This window comes from Marmota monax, unplaced genomic scaffold, assembly GCF_021218885.2.
Source record: "Marmota monax isolate L192 unplaced genomic scaffold, Marmota_monax_Labrador192_F-V1.1 WCK01_AAM20220418_F8-fsc00129, whole genome shotgun sequence".
Taxonomy (NCBI): Eukaryota; Metazoa; Chordata; class Mammalia; order Rodentia; family Sciuridae; genus Marmota; species Marmota monax.
In genome coordinates, this window is record NW_026693811.1 from 2322140 (window position 1) to 2338932 (window position 16793).

Consider the following 16793-nt stretch of genomic DNA (forward strand, 5'->3'; position numbering starts at 1 on the left):
TGGAATGAGATGGACATCAAGTACATGTATAAAGACACACATACAAAAAAATATCTGAGGAGAGAAGGAAAAAGGAGCATTTGCTTTCTGCAATAATATTAGCACAAAAATAAGCCACATAAAAGATGTTGGAAGTCTTATGTCTTCAGTCACAATACTTCGCACATTGTATGCAAAGTCCCACACATAAAATGTTAGGAATGAGAATCGTAATGCCAGTCTCACATGATTGTTGTAAATTTCAATACTTAGGACCAGTGCTTGCCATGTAGCAACTTCTCCATAAATACTGTTCATTAGGGTTCCTGTTGTATTCATGACTTCTTTTTCATTATATACAGTATTATGACAAGAAGATTGCAGCTGCCTGTAATAGAAAATGCAAGTGAACCAAACCTGTCCTGTCCACCCATAGATAGTAGGTGAAACTAGCTTTCTAAACTGTACATGGACAATGAAAGAAAAGTAGATAGAGGCAGTATAGAGATTATGTAGACAAACAAAAAAAATCATCTAAATAACTTAATTTCCTTCCATTTCATTTTCCTGCAGAATTTACATGAATTCACCATATGATTTCAAGTCAGTGAAGAAAAATATAGCAAGGAATAAACAACAACAACCACAATCCATTTATGTGGTTTCACCATGCGCTTAGGGTTTTAAATTCTTTACACATATTAATTCATTCAGTTCATAAAACTACCAAAGATTTAGGCAATTTAGTCAAGGGCGGACTCAGGATTTGAACCTTACACACACTATGGTTCCTGCACCTGTGTACCTAAGATTTTTGCAAGACTGTCTCTCAACAAAGAGATAATTTTTAATCCCTCTGAAATGCTACAGAAAGTGACACAGAACTCAGATCTATGGCTTCATTCCCCGTCACTGATCAACATATAGCAACTGATGAAAAAAGTATTAACGAGAGCTGGGGTTGTGGCTCAGTGGTAGAGTGCTTGCCTAGCATGTATGAGGCACTGAGTTTAATCCTCAGCATCACATAAAAATAAGATAAAGATACTGTAGCCATCAAAAATTTAAAAATAAATATTTTAAAAAGGTTAATGATTAAATAAACGACATTGAAAAGAGATGTTCCTAGAAAGGGTTTTTTTTCCCATTTGAACAATATTTTAAAATCTGAAATTCAATGACAAGAGAGACAAAGCACCCAGGACTTTCACCAACAGAATAATTAAAAAACATTCTCCAGTCACATCCCACTCAGCTTTTAAACCTTAACAATGTCTTTCAATTTTAAAGCCAGAGATAGCCAAATACTTTGGAACTAGGGTCTTTCATGCCACTGGAAATCTGTGAACACTATAGTCAACTGTTTGATATTGAGGAAATCAATTAATCTCAATTTCCATCTTTTCAAAGTAAAAGAATTCAACCCAGTTATCTACAGAATAGAATGCCCCATACAAAATTGCTCCTACACATCTAACACTATCTCAATTTTTCCCCCTTAACCAATAGCTTCTGGTTTTACTTGGAACCCATGTTTATTGAATCTCCCATTGTGGATCTGGCATCCTGTTAAATATGATCAAATTAAAAGGGAACTTAACTGGTGAACCAAGAAATAAATAACACACAAAGAACCTTGAAATCACTCTGCAAGCCTCAGCTAGTTAATCCTCTCAACATCCCCATAGAGTCAAGCTAAACAATTTTCAAAGGTCAGATCTCATTGAGAGTCTGACTGAATTTATTAAAGTCATAGAAAAACCCTGAGTTCATGGATTACCCTTTCTGTCTCTTCCACTTTTCTCTTTTCCTAATTTCTGCCTCACTATCACTGTGCCCTAGAAGTTACAGGAGGGCTAATGTATTTTTTTTATCTCCCCATTTATGGAGAATTACAAGTATGAACTATTAATCCTGCTAATATTAGAAATTGTATCCATACTAAATCACTACGCTGTGTGTGCTCACTTAGAAAATTATTGATGACCTTAGAAATCTCACAGCAATTTCAATTTTATGAATTTATAAATCCAGAAGAAATATATTTAAGGTAACTCAGATTTTTTTTTCTATCTTTCATGAGTACTGAAACTCTGTAAAGGGAGTTCAGTAATTTCTATTTCACCCTTATATCTAAACGACTTTTCTAGGTTTCTCAGTTTAGAATGAAAATGCCTATGAGACATATTATTTTGGTTGGTGGTTCTCATTAATATTAGACAGAAGAAATCTCAGTACATAGATCAAAATAAAGGGGCTATTTGGCAATAATCTGAAGGTATTGCTATCTTGGCCACTAAAAGAGAAAAGCAGAATTTGTAATACCTGAAACAGACCATTCTATCGTGAGATGTCTCATTCCCTGATGAAATTCTGTCAACTTAGAGAATTTTTAAAAATATTTATTTTTTAGTTTTAGGTGGACATAATATCTTTATTTTATTTTTATGTGGTGCTAAGAATCGAAACCAGTGCCTCATGCATGCTAGGCGAGCATGCTACCACTTGAGCCACATCCCCAGCCCCAACTTAGAGAATTTTTATGGAAATTTAGATAGTTCACTTTGTATCCTATAGAAAGTATCACGGATTTTTTTTATAAGACTTACTGAGCTATACATAATAGACTGGAAAGGAAAAGATTGAAGTATGAGTAAACCTGCAGAAACAAAATGTGCATTGTTGTCTTCCTTAACAAACAGGAAGAAATCTGCTCCAAGGCTGTCATATTTTCCAAAATTGACACTTGATCAGAAGCAGCAAGTCCAATCTGCTCCTCCAGTTTTCAATGAGCACCTCTTCGGCATCCCACTCCTTCTCCCTTATCATCCCCTTGCTGTCTCCAGTTCTATAGTGGTATATCCTCAGTTAATTAATTTCTTGTCAGATTGGAAGCATCTAAAACTGTGCATAAGAAGTAATCAAAGTAGTAAAGAAAATATTTGAACTTCCTATCAACTCCCCTAAAATTCTATGCTATCAGTGAATGAGACCCTGCACTCAAATGCATAATAATAGTAAACATCCCAGATGCACTGTAGTAAAGTTGTAAAGAGCACGAATCTTGCTGGGCACAGTAGCCACGCCTATAATCCCAGTTGCTCTGGAGGCTGAGACAGGAGGATCGCAAGTTCAAAGCCAGCCTCAGCAAAAGCAAGGCTTTAAGCAACTCAGTGAGACCCATCTCTAAATAAAATACAAAATATGGCTGGGGATGTAGCTCAGTGGTCGAGTGTCCCAGAGTTCAATCCCAAGTACCCTCACCAGAAAAAAAAGAACATGAATCTTGGAGACAGATGCCAGGGCATTTTATATCCATAAAAGAGCTCTACCATTAATATGGTACTTATAAACATTAAATGAAGTAATACATGTAAAATACTTAGAATTGTGCCAGGAGAGAACTGTTTCTCTGCCCACACAGCACCGTTTACTCTGTTAATCAATGAGCAGAGTAACATGTTGTTTGGCTGTGTCTTTTCCTTAAGATTGTGAGCTCTTCAAGGAAAGCAAAGTATTTTAATAACTTCTATACCTTACACATAATAGGCAATAAAGTTGTACTAAACAAATAATAGAACCTGTGCTATACAGGCATTAGTCATTGCTACCTCATCTGAGACTTTGTCTTTCAAAGTTCCCAAACAATGATCATTCATCATATTTGTCCTACACTTCAGGGAGAGGAAACTCATTACTTCCCAAGGTGATATATCTCATCTTCTAGATGAGATAGAATTTGGTGCATTCTATAATGAATCAAAATTTGTCTTCCTTATTGTTCCTGCTTGCTGGTTTGAGGCTTACCTTGAAGCTATAAAGAATGCAATTGATATCTGAATACAGTTATTTCATTCCAATTGATCTAAGCTAAATATTCTCTATTCCTGGAGAGACATACGTACAACATGGATGAGTATTTACTAATAACTGACTTGTCTATGGTTTCTTTTTAATGTTTTTTTAGTTGTCAATGACCTTTATTTTATTTATATGTGGTGCTGAGAATCCAACCCAGTGCCTCACACATTCTAAGCGAGTGCTCTACCACTGAGCCACAACCCCAGCCCTTTGTCTATGGTTTTAAATAATGGTATCCAGAAAAGATGGATCAGAAAACAAGAGTAGTGCTTCCCTCATTCTAGAGGGAATTCTAAGGTACTGTTGGTTTGAAGATTTCTTTTTTTAGCATACCCATATTACTGCCTCAAGCAAAATGCAAGTTAATTTTATATGACTGCTACTAAATTGAATCTCATCAACCTATTCTGGGCTCTCAAATTATTTTCTGGTTTTTGTTTGTTTGTGGGATAGTAGTAGGGAGGGGAGAAGAAGTAACTAGACAACTTTATAATTATCTCCATTAAATTCCATGTTTGCATCAGCCAATTATTTGAGTTTGTCAAAATATTTTTGGAAAATAAATAAATAAAAATATTTTTGGATTTTGATTCCACCAACCTTTGTTTCACCGTATATCACAAAGTGTCCTTTTTCCTTTTGATCACCAAAAACACATAGTTGTCATATAATGAGGAGGACAGAGTGCTGGGGAATCCAGTATTCAACTGTGATTCTATTCTCAAAAGTAAAAGACTTAAGGTACTTCTTAATTGTTCAGTCTATCTGTGTATCTCATAGATTTTGATTTACTTTTTAAGAATAGATGCTGAGAACCTTAAAATGGTGTGTATTATCAAGAATATAAATAATCATCTGCAATGTTTAAAAGCAAGTTGAGGGGCTGGAGTTGTGGCTCAGCGGTAGGGCACTCGCCTCACATGTGTGAGGCCCCTGGGTTTGATCTTCAGCACCACATAAAAAAAATAAATAAATAAAATAAAGATATTGTGTTCAACTACAATTTTAAAAAAAAAGAAGAAATGTGTTTCTTTAAAAAAAAAACGCAAATTGAGATTTTTAGAAAAAAAATTTACTTATAAAGATATGGAAACAAGAAAAAAGCCATATATTCAGGCTTTAAAAATCAGAATGAATTCATTAAGAATATAGAAAAGGGTGTAAAATAAATTTTTAATTCTTGATCCTTTTGCTTATTCAGTTCCTGTGTATCTCTGCATGGGCAGTTCCAGCCCGGAGAACTGTTTCTACGCCCACACAGCACCTTTTACTCTGTTCATGAATGAGCAGAGTAAAATGTTGTTTGTTTGGCTGTATCTTTTCCTTAAGATTTTGAGCTCTTCAAGGAAAGCAAAGTATTTTAATAACTCCTGCACCCTACACTTAATAGGTAATGAAGTTTTATTAAACAAATAATAGAACAAGAATACCAGCTGCATTTGCCTACAAATATAAGACTAATCATTATGTTAGGCTACCTGAGGAATAGAGATTCCCCTACTGTGCCTTCCTCTTTTCTTCCATTAAGTGGGGACACCTTTAATTCTATAACTAAGAGACAAAATGCGAGTATCCCCACTAAGGAAGCAATACTGTGGCATAAATTTGCATTAAATCACTAATTAGTAATATCAGCTACTCTTCCCAGGGCACAGTTTATACAGGCTGGGAAGTAGTAGAAAAAAGAGTATCCATCATTTCTGCTGATCCCAACCCTCAATTTAGAATGGATCTTACATCTTAGGGTCAGCCCTACTGTGGTCATGGGCCAATAAAAAGCAGCCTACCAGCAAATAGAGCCCAGAAAATTTTGCAGCTTCCACTTATATTATGCGTGAATCATGGATGCATCCTGTGGGTGCGCATTTTGCTCATCTGAACCAAGTTTCTCAAACACATACCCCATATAGCCTAGCAGCCTAACTAACTCACATCATGGCCAGAGGCATAGACATCATTGCACCCATGTCAGCAATTAAGAGACAGGGCTTCCTTGCCCCTCCAGTCTGCTATGGAGGATTCTTCTTAGGAGGCCTTCCACCTGAGAACCTTCTTGCCTCTTAGCGGTGCTATCCTCATTCTTTTATTAGCAACCCCCTTGGCCATTCATCACTGCCGGAATGGGAACCTGACTTTTTGCCTTCCAGTCTCCAACTTGGGCTTGGCACCCTTTATCCCCATCTTGCCCTGGTCACTTTACCATTCCTGGCTTGGCACCATTGCTACTCCCTCTCCTCTAGGAATTTCTGCATTTCTGTCAGCTCTGGCCACATGGTTTGTGACTCTGAGAGGAAATAAAAAGTACAGTAGAGAGCAGGGAGTCAGAAGGGGAACCCATAGTAATAACAAAGATAAACATTTCCAACTGCCTTACATCCTTTGCTTAGAGGCGGAACTGGTCAGTGACATAGGTTTTATATTTTATGCACTCTGACAGAATTCCTTCAAAAAGCATCTCTAACTTTAGCTTCTTTGTCATGGCCTCAGGAGGCTGAGGCCAACATCCCCAGGAACAGCTAGTCTGTCTTATGGGAGCTTGGGTATCCGCCAAGTCCAATTGCCAAGGCAAATAGCAGAGGGAGGGGGCTCAGGATGAACAGATCAAAGAAAGGGGTATTTCCCAGTTAAGACAGGAATACTGCTTTTTTTTAAAAAAAAATGGTGCTTTTAAAATCTTGCTCGTTCAAAAACGTAAACTCTTGAGAAGTAAATTTTCCTCTCATCAGTGGCCATCTCACTTTTTTTGTTTTGTTTTGCAATATTTACAGCAATAGCTGGTTTTATTTTTTATTATACCTGAGAACATTTAACATTTAGTATTTCATCAGTAAGATAGCTATAAAGCATGAAGTGCTAAAGGATATTATACTTAATTAAACATTAGATGAGTAAATGAAACATTTTATATCACATTACTCAGCATTTTAGATACTTTCAAAATCATTCTTCCAAAATAATCCCATCATAATTAACAATATCTCAGATTTAGTTAACATGTTGTCAAAGAGAGGACAGTGTTTTAAAATAGAAAAGAAACTAGACTAAGAATCAGAAGTTGTAAATTCTAGTCCTTTTACTAACTGGGACTGTGGATGAGGCCTCCTCAGACTTCTTATCTGGACCAGGCAGGAGTTGAACTGGAAACTACTCAATTGCTTGTCTTTTTCCAGTTCAATAACTTGATGAGCTGAGAATGTCATACAGTAAAAAACAAAATTGTATTTCCATTCAAAAGACTCCAATTTTAATCTGAGTGTTGCCTCTAACTTTCTTTGTGACATTGAGCATTTACCCTCTTTTGTTTCCTCATCTGTCATGAAAAGGAAAAGGAATAGATGTGTCTATTGACATTTCCAGTTCTAAAATTTTATAACAGAAAAATGATTGTGGGGCATATGTCACCTTCCATTTGCATATAAAACCTGTTGCTCTGCTCCAAGTAGCCTGAGAAAATATACGCTTTGGTAAAGCAATTTAGTGTGCTAGAACATGCACTCTCCTACCTGAAGAGTGAACCTGAGTTCTCAAAGCAGAAAAGCTGCCTGCAGAGCCTTCTTTGCTTCTCTCTTCTTCTGAGTACTTGAGCTCAGGCTGTGGAATCCAGTAGAAGCCTTATTTTATTAGGCTTATTCAATATATGAAACAAAAACAACTATATTTAAATTTGGTCTTTACTTTTTGCTTATAAACATAGTATTCAAAAAGTAACTTCTTAAAGGCTAAAAAAGGCAATTATCAAATAAACTTACAATTTCTTACCTGAAAATGTGCTTTATCAAAAATATTTTTTTGTTTACAATTTCTAGCTTTTTGTTAAAATATCTTAACTATTCAGGTAAAGGGTCTTTGCTTCAAAAGGAAGTCAGAGTTACAGTCACGAGTGGCTTACAGAATATTTTCTGGTAGTTTTGCTTCATTTCAATATCTTGCCACGATTGGCTGTTGATAGCTACAAATAAGGAAGTCTTCAAGTCAGGGGATTTCTCAGTGGAAGTTCCCAGTTCAACAACAGGAGAGCTCAGAACAGTTTAAGTTGAACCGGTAAATCCTGTGCAAACAGCTTCCAGAATGTGTAACTGCCTACATCTTTAAAGAGAAATACGCTGTGATGGAAGATTTGTAACCTGGAGAAGAGGTAACCAAATTTTATTAGTTTCTATCAATTCTCAACCTTGCAAGGTGGCCTGAATGTCTTCTTATGTATTGCAAATTTATTCCACTCCTGTACTTGCTGAGAAATGATTATGACTCAAAATGCCTTTGTATTCATTGTCACAGTTGGAAATTTAGCCTTTAAAAAGCCAAAACCAAAGAAAAACTTAAAATACTGCCATCTTTTTGTTTTCTAACTTCAAGATGGAATTTATTATGCCTCTAATTGAAATGAGTTTTTAAAATTTACATCTGGAATAAAAGCCTTCTTCAATGAGGGGTTTTTTTAAAACATAATGGAAGACTGAAAGTTGTTGGGCTTTATATAGCTTGCTCGTTTGAAAAGTAAATTAATATTGGATGTATTTATACTTTCTTTGGGTTATTATTTTAAAAAATTGACTCCAGCCTGATCCAACATATCTATTCAAATATCAACTCATTTAGCACTTTTCTATTTTGTAAGAATCACAAGATAATGAATATTTCACTATACTAAAGTATTAACCTTATATACAACCTACAATGCCTATTTTAGAATATTCAAACTTCTAGAATTACAATAATCTAGTCTTATTCTGGCCTTTTTATTTTTATAATAAAAATGAATGTTAAAGATTGTGTTATTGAGTGCCTGCTGGAAGAAAATAGTCATAAGTTATAATAGCTCTTAAGTGACAGTCAGAGAGCACTTAAATATATATTCATATCACTTCTATTTCAATGAATTTCTATTACAACTGCCCTGCCTTCTTATAATATTAAAATACTATTTAAGGGACGTCTTACCCAAGTATAAGATGATGGAGAAAAAGGAAAGTTACTTTACCAGGTCACAGAATAGTCACATCATTGCTAGCAGCTGTCTCCTTTACTCTCCTCTCACTTGTCCACCCCATCTCCTCACCCCTCCAGGGTGCACTTCCATATGTGCACAGGTAGACACACTGTCTACCTCTGGGATGACATGGAGTTGTATGCCCATCCCTACCTGTCTGAGATTCCTGCCTAACAGTAATTGGGGCCATAGAGCAATGTCCAGTTATTTCTCTTAAATACTTGTGCTCATGAAAGAGATGGCAAACTGGATGATTCAGAGTGAATCTGTTAAATTCCCCTGAAACAAAGTTCTGGTTGGAATTTTATTAAACTTGTCCACTAACTTGAGGAAAATGATCATTCTTATAGTAGAGGACCCTCCTGTCTGTGAATATTCTGTCTTTCCATGTGTTAAGGCCTCAGCAAACATTAGGGTTCCTTGTTTATTGTAAAACATATTCCAATATATTTTGTTTCGTCTTCTTGTGTGGGTAGTGGGAGTGTTATCTTGAAAAGGATATTCGTTTCACTCTATTTCCTAACTAATTACTGCTAACATCTTGATTTCACAATTTAATCTTTCATCCACCATGTTATTGCTCTCTTATTTTTTCTAAATTAAGTCATTCACGTGTGATGTTAAAATAGATTAGAAATACATAAATACATCTCCTCCCCTTTTTTCTCCTCACCATATTGGCCAGAATTTCTGGAAGGGTGCTTAATAACAGAGAAGAGAGCTGTCAACCTTGTCTAGTTCCTGATCTCAGTGGGAATTTCCCTTCGTGGTTAACATTAAGAATGACGTTGGCTGTTGGTTTGAAATAAACACATTTTTCATACAAAACAAATAACTATCGAATATCCTAGTTTATTAGGGGTGTATTTTAAAAAGAAAATGATATTTTATGCTAAAGTATATTTGCTGTCTTTCTGGAATCATTATACAACTGTATATTTTTTCTACTTCAAACTAAATAGTGTTCTGCTGTGACACAAAACAGTAATTGCATTTTTAAAAATTCTATATTACCCAAAATCATATTATTAGATTGCTTATGTAATAAAGGTAGATTTATAGCTACAAGCTGTATTTTATTATTGCTTTGATTAAAATAATAAATTAACCAAAACCAAACCTACACATTTCCTCTTTTTCTCTTCAATCCACATGCTTAGACGCCTCTCTATTATTTTGGCTTCACAATTCAGTTCACAACTCAAAGCTAACAGAAAAGAATGAAAACAATGTGGCATAAGCCAAGGAACCCTATCCAAGCAGAGCAACCAGATACATTAAAAAAACAGCTGTTCCTCTGCTTTGTGACAACAGTTTTCTTTTCTTCTTATTATTACAGTGTTAGTTGCAGACCACAATTCAGTTATCACTAATAATGGTATGCAAAATGTATGTCAAATTGATTAATCTTATATCATATTAAGAAAACATGTACTTAAAAAAGAAATGTTTATATTTCACTGAGAATTTTTGCATTTATATTCATGTTAAGTTAATCTATATATTTACTTTCTGGAACCTGTCATTGATGGGTTTCTGTGTTAATATTAGGCTAATTTCGTAAATTAAAATGATAAAACTGCCAAAATGTTTTTTAAAAATTTAATGAAAGTTATCTGTTTCTTGAAATATTTAAAGGACAAATCCATAACACCGCTTAGCCTTGACCCCATTTTGGAGGGGAATTTCCAGTGTCTTCTATTTTTATTGATCTGTTCAAGTTTTATGCTACTTTTCACACAGTTTAATTGTTCATTTTTACTTTGAAATTTTTCTATCAAATTTTTGAAATGTATTGGCATACATGGTATTGTCTTGTACTTTTTTTATCATCTCCATAACTATACCTTTGTTATTGCTCATTTTGTCCTTTCATGGAGATTCCCCTCCCACCCCACGCCCCACAATTTGACATGTCACAAAGTAAATCTCTTGGGTGTATCACTCTTATAGTTGGCTGATGTTTAAAGAATTCATTTTTTAAAATTTTTATTAATATTTTTAATACCTTTTCAGACTAATTTACTTTTTACACTTCTCAGTTGGTGGGTTGAATATTTATTTTATTTACTTTTAATGCTTTGTATTTAAGGCTAGGAAATGTTTAGGACCATTTTAATTAAATCTTATAACTTTTGATACGTTATTCTTACATTATCATTTTACATTTTTGGTTTTAAGGGGCTTGGGAGGTTACTGTTAGTTTGCTTTGTTTTTGTTTGTTTGTTCATTTTAGGTGCTCAGGTTTGAACCCAAGGCCTTGCACAGGCTAAGCATGCTTTGTACCACTCAACTACACCCCAACCTCTTTTTGATATTTTTAATTGAAGTTTTATTTTCTCTTTGACCAAAAAGTTATTTAGGGGGCTGGGATGTAACTCAGTGGTAACGCCCTTGATAGTATGCATGAGGGCCTGTCTGATCCCTAGTACCACCAAAAAAAAAAAAGAATTTAGGACAATGAAGGCTGGGTTTTGTTTTTGTTTTTTATTAATAGCTTTTACTTTTCCAAAAAGCTTTAGATTTAGAGAAAAGTTAATACTCATGAGAGTTTCCATATATCACCATAATTTCTCCCACAACTCATAGCATCCCTTATTATTAATATCTACACCAGTATAGCATATTTGTTATAATTAATCCAAAACTTTTAGTTTTGTTGATTGTTTTTGCTTTTCATTATTTTGTTTATCTCTGCTCTATTCTTTAACAGTTCCTTTTCCTACTAACTTTATTTGGTATGCTCTTCTTTTTCTTGTTCCTTGAGGTATAAAGTTAGGTTATTGAGGTCAGATCTTTCTTCTTTTTAATGTAAACATTTAATGTTATCAGTTTCTCTCTGAGCACTACTTTCACTAAATCCCATAAGTTTTAGTATGTTGCAATTTTGTTTTCATTCATCCTAACCAAATGTAATTTCCACTGTAACTCCTTCTTTGATCCATTTTTAAAGAATGTGTTGTCTGCTGGGGATGGCACACGCAGGTAAGGCAGGAGGATCTTGAGTTCAAAGCCAGCCTCAGCAACATAGCAAGGTGCTAAGCAACTTGGGTGAGACCCTGTCTCTAAATAAAATACAAAAAAGGACTGAGGATGTTGCTCAGTGGTTGAGTGCCCCTGAGTTCAATCCCAGGTACAAAAAAAGAATAGGTTCCTTAATTTTCACAAATTTATAAATTTTCCAGTTTTCCTTGAGTTATTGATTCAAGCTTCATTCCATTTTGATTGAGGAAAATACTTTGTATGATTTCAACCTTTTTAAATATATTAAAAATTGTGACTTAAACTTTGTTTTCTCCTGGAGAATATTCATGTCCACTTGACATTGGTTTGCACTCTGCTTTAAGTTTGATGGAGTGCTGTGTTTATGTCTATCATGTCTACTTGCGTTACAGTATTGCTCAAGTTGTTTCTTCTTCTTCTTCTTCTTTTTTTTCTATCCATTGTTAAATGCGGCATAATGAAATTTCCAATGATTATTCTAGTACTGTCCATTTCTCCTTCAATTCTGTCAGTGTCTGATTACATATTTTAAGGAACTGTAGTTTGGTGGGTAGTATAATTGTTATATTTCCCTGACAAATGACCCCTTTGTGTGTGTGTGTGTGTGTGTGTGTGTATTTTTTTCTTATTTGTGTCCTGAAACAGTGTTTGACTTAAAGTCTAATTTTAGGATAGTCATCCATCTCTCTTTTGGTAAATATTTGCATGTAAAAACTTCTTTTTCATCTTTTACTTTCATCACTTTGTGTCTTTGATTCTAAAGCAAGTCTCTTCTAAATAGCATATATAGTTTGATCATTTAATTATGGTGTATTATTCATTTTGACAAGCTCTACCTTTTGATTGAAGAAGTAAATCTATCTATACTTACAGTAATTACTAATAAGGAAGGACTTCCTTTTGCCATTTTGATGTTTGATTTCAGTACCACTTTTCTTTCTTCCTTTTTTATTTCATACAAAGTAAAGTTATTGAGGCTTCATGATAGACTAATAGTAATGACATTTAACGAAACAAATCCAATGAATATAACTATCTACAAACATTAAACTTTTCACAAAACATGTCATAACCATAAGGTTATGGCTTATAATCATTCACAATAATTCGACTGCCTTTGCATTTGACAATAATATCCTCATACAAGTGAATTTGTTCACGATTAGCAAAATTACAAAATGAATCAAGGTCACTTAATCAAGAGTCACAAGAACAACAACAACAAAAAAATCTAGCATTGCAGGACTAAGCAAGAGGTTGCAGCTGGCCAGATATGATAATATTTGTCTAATTTTATTTAAGAATTTGGTACAACAAATAAAATAAGTATCTCCTTTTGAGTCACTAGAAATAAAAACAACATTGGTAATAGTAACATAACTCACAATTCTGTAAGAATCTTCCTACAGTGCCATGTTTCGAGCTGCATGTCTGTCCTTGCTGCTGCTTGGTGAGCATGAACACTTATAGGTGTTCACCTTCTCCATGAGAAGCTCCTTCATACTAACTGAAAAATCCTTGCAAATCTGGTGACCCAGTCACCATCTCCGTAACTAGCAAAAGCTTCTGCATGCTCTTATACCCTTTTTCTATTCCTCACTTCCTCCATTACCACCTTCTTTTGCATTTAATTCTTTGCAGTGTACAGTTGTATTTCCTTTTCATTCGTTTCTTGTGTATTTTCAAAAGATATTTGCTTTGGTACTTGGTCACCACAGGGATTAAGATTAATGGAATAAATTTATGACAATCTAAACTGAATTGATACCAGCTTGGTTTTAGTAACATTCAAAACTCTATCCTAGTTTAATTCCTCCCTTATGTGTAGACACAAATTATGTATTATATGCCCATTCCTTTGGATTTATAATTATTATTTAGACATTTGTTTTTTTAAGTCTTGTAGGAAATAAAAAGAATAGCAAAAAAAAAATACAATCATGCTGACATTTATATTACCTATGTAGTTACCTTTATTAATGTTCTTTATTTCTTAATACAGTTTCAAACTATTTCCTAGTGCTCCCCCCACTTTTTTTAGCTTTAAGGACCCTCTTTGTCATTCTCTAAGGTAAGTCTATTAACAACAAACTCCCTCTGCTTTTGTTCAATGTCAACATTTTAAAATTTCTCCTTCATTTTTTGAAGGTTAATTTTTATTGATCCAAAATTCTTGGTTGACACTTTTTCCTCCAGCACTTTAAATATGTCATCCCACTTTCTTCTAGTTTCCATATTTTCAAAGACAATTTGACTGTTAATCTTATTGAGGACCCACTGTGCACAAATGTGTCACTTTTATCTTGCTAATTTATTAATTCTTTGTCTTTGGCTCTTGACAGATCATAGCATTTCTCAATGTGGATCTCTGAGTGGATCCTATTTGGAGTTTTTTGAGCTCCTTAAATGTGCAGATTCAGTTTTTTTTAACTAATTGGAAGTTTTTTATCCATTTCTTTAAATATTTTTTCCTGTTCCTTCTTACTTCTTCAAAAATTCCGTAATGCCTATGTTGGAAAACTTGATGGTATCCCACAAGTCTACTGGGTTATGTTCACTTTTCTTATCTCTTTTTTTCTACTTCTCCAATGGGATAATTTCATTTGTCACTTCTTCACATTCTCTGCTTCTTTTTTCTGTCTGATCAAATTCTGCTATTGGACCTCTCAAATGAATTTTTTGTTTGTTATTCTCCTCTCCAGATCCAGAATTTCTATTCTGTTCTTTTTTATAATTCCTACCTCTAATATTCTCATTTTATTCATAAATCATGTTCCTGATTTCCTTTAGTTCTTTGTCCATGGGTTTTCTTTAGTTCTTTGAACATTCTTACAATAATTGATTGAAAGTCTTTTTCTAGTAAGTTCACTATCTGAGCTTTCTCCATGTGAACTTTGAAAGACATTTTAATTGATTAATCATGATGACCCATTAAATTTTAAAAATCAATTGTATACAAAACAACCTGTAAGTTATAGAAATTACTGATATAATCCAATATAGTTTGAGTTCCTCCTATAAGTCAAACCCTATTCATATATTATTTCATTGTCCAAATACAACTTTTGAGGCAAAGTATTATTATTCCCTGTACTTGACAGATGACGGCAGTGAGGTACAGGGTTAGTAAAGTCATATGGTTAGTGAATGACAATCCAACATACAAATAAGGCAATTTCTACAGAAACCTTACTCATAAGGCATGTTTTAGCCTCTCTCATCTTAAGTTTGCTCTTGTGAAGGCAACAACCACCCAGGCCGCTGCTTAGTGGCTGTAAGTTTCTTTAAGATCAGTGGTAATATTCATCCTAACTTCAGAAACATCCAAATGTGTATCTTGGAATTTTAAGTGTAATGCATATCATAAAGGAGATGCAACACAGTGAAATAGGATCCCATTGCTGAACCCACAGTCCCAAACTACAAGGGAAATCAAGAGAAACCTTACATAGAACTGGATTTTCAGCAGAGGTCTCAACAAACCGGGCAAAATGTGAGGAAAACATCTTAAAGACTGAGGAAATCACATTTACAAACATATGAAAAGGACAAAAGAGGGAACATTCAAGGTTTCAAAAGAGGTTCAAAATCACTAGGAGGAAGAGGCAAAATATGAATCTAGAGATTTGGGAATAAGGCTCATTTCAGGCTCAGAATTTGGATATCATACAAAGGTAATGGGAAAAATTTTTAAACGACACAGGGACATAATAACATTAAAAATACAAGAAAAGGATTCTGGGGGTATTGTTCAGTGGTGGAGCATTTATCTAACATGTGCCACACCTTGGGTTCCATCCCCAGCCTGGCCACAAGAAAAACAGATAAGATACAATGTGAGAACAGTTAGGAGGCCAGTACAAAAATTGGGAATTGATGGAAACTTGAACAAGGGGTGGCAATGGAGATAGATCAGTAACAGAGACAAATTGTGACAACAGAGATCTAAGTATGCATGCAAGAAATATTGCAGAGTACTCTCACATGATTTACCTGATTGGGTGACTGATTAAATGTTGAGAATTAAGAATTTTATATCTTTGTTATATAGGCAATGTTTTCCTTTTTAAATTTCTTTTAATGGTAAAAAAAAACATACAATTTTAATACTACTTGTAGTTATTTACCTTTACATTTAAAAATCCTAAAATAATACTTCTTCAGTTATCATAGTTAGGATGAAGTTCTTTCATTTCCTTACCTCCAGATATAGAGAATATGAAAGAGTAAATAGTAGAATATTTTTACATTTTGATACTTCCCTCTCACCCACTTGAGTTTCGTTGTTATAATCGGAAAGTTCATACCATATTATTATGATCAAATTATTTATTAAATAATATTTTATCTTATATCTTAATACTTGTATATTGTAATGCCAATGTGTAGCTTGTTCATCTTTCTATCCCTAAATCTTAGCAAATAGCAAGCATTCAAAAAATATTTGCTGAATAAATGAAGGAGCTGATGTAACATTTAATATTGAATTTTTATCAGGATAGACCAAGATGTTTAGCCTCTTTTCATTGAGTCCTTTTCTTTTCTAATGAAATTATTACATTGGATCAAAGTATTATTTCACATCTCTTCTGACATATCTTTGATTGCTATCTCTTCTGTTCCACTTATCCTGACATCTTCTTCAGAAATAAGTTGGAACGTGATCTTGCCATTATTTCATTTAGTGGTTAGCATCTGTTTCCTTTTCATTCCCTTTCTGGGAGAATTTTTCAAGCTTTTACTCTAATCTTTGATTAAATATTATGCAGTATTAATTTGCATCCTATGTCTAAGTAATATTCAAATTTTGCTCTTCCATGTTCTGTGTCTTTAAAACCTGACTTATCCAACTTTGTTTTTATTTTTCCCAACATCTAGTTCCCTCCTTACTTTAGTCTAATACCTTATCTTATATTTCATCTCTTTTTTCATGGAAAACACAAAACAGCTTCTTTTTATT

At 34.1% G+C, this 16793-nt stretch overlaps 1 protein-coding gene and 1 long non-coding RNA gene across 8 annotated transcripts in view; one reads left to right on the forward strand and one right to left on the reverse strand.

Annotated features, from left to right (window-relative positions):
* LOC124105147 (uncharacterized) overlaps positions 1–16793 on the reverse strand; it is an 84926-nt gene that overhangs the window by 32332 nt on the left and 35801 nt on the right. For 3 of the 7 annotated variants that reach the window (XR_009228437.1, XR_006855653.2, XR_009228438.1), the window contains exon 2: positions 7344–7431. The exons of 2 other annotated variants lie outside the window; for them this stretch is intronic. This is a non-coding gene — a long non-coding RNA (uncharacterized LOC124105147). Of the gene's footprint in view, positions 1–7343; positions 7432–7599; positions 7826–16793 lie in introns of those variants that run through there. 2 more of the 7 variants (XR_006855651.2, XR_006855654.2) reach the window with 2 other exon arrangements.
* The window catches only part of Tank (TRAF family member associated NFKB activator), a 78881-nt gene continuing 69916 nt past the window's right edge, over positions 7829–16793 (forward strand). The window contains exon 1 of the mRNA XM_046462241.2: positions 7829–7975. The gene's annotated coding sequence lies outside the window, so the exon portion shown is untranslated. The remainder of the gene's footprint in view (positions 7976–16793) is intronic.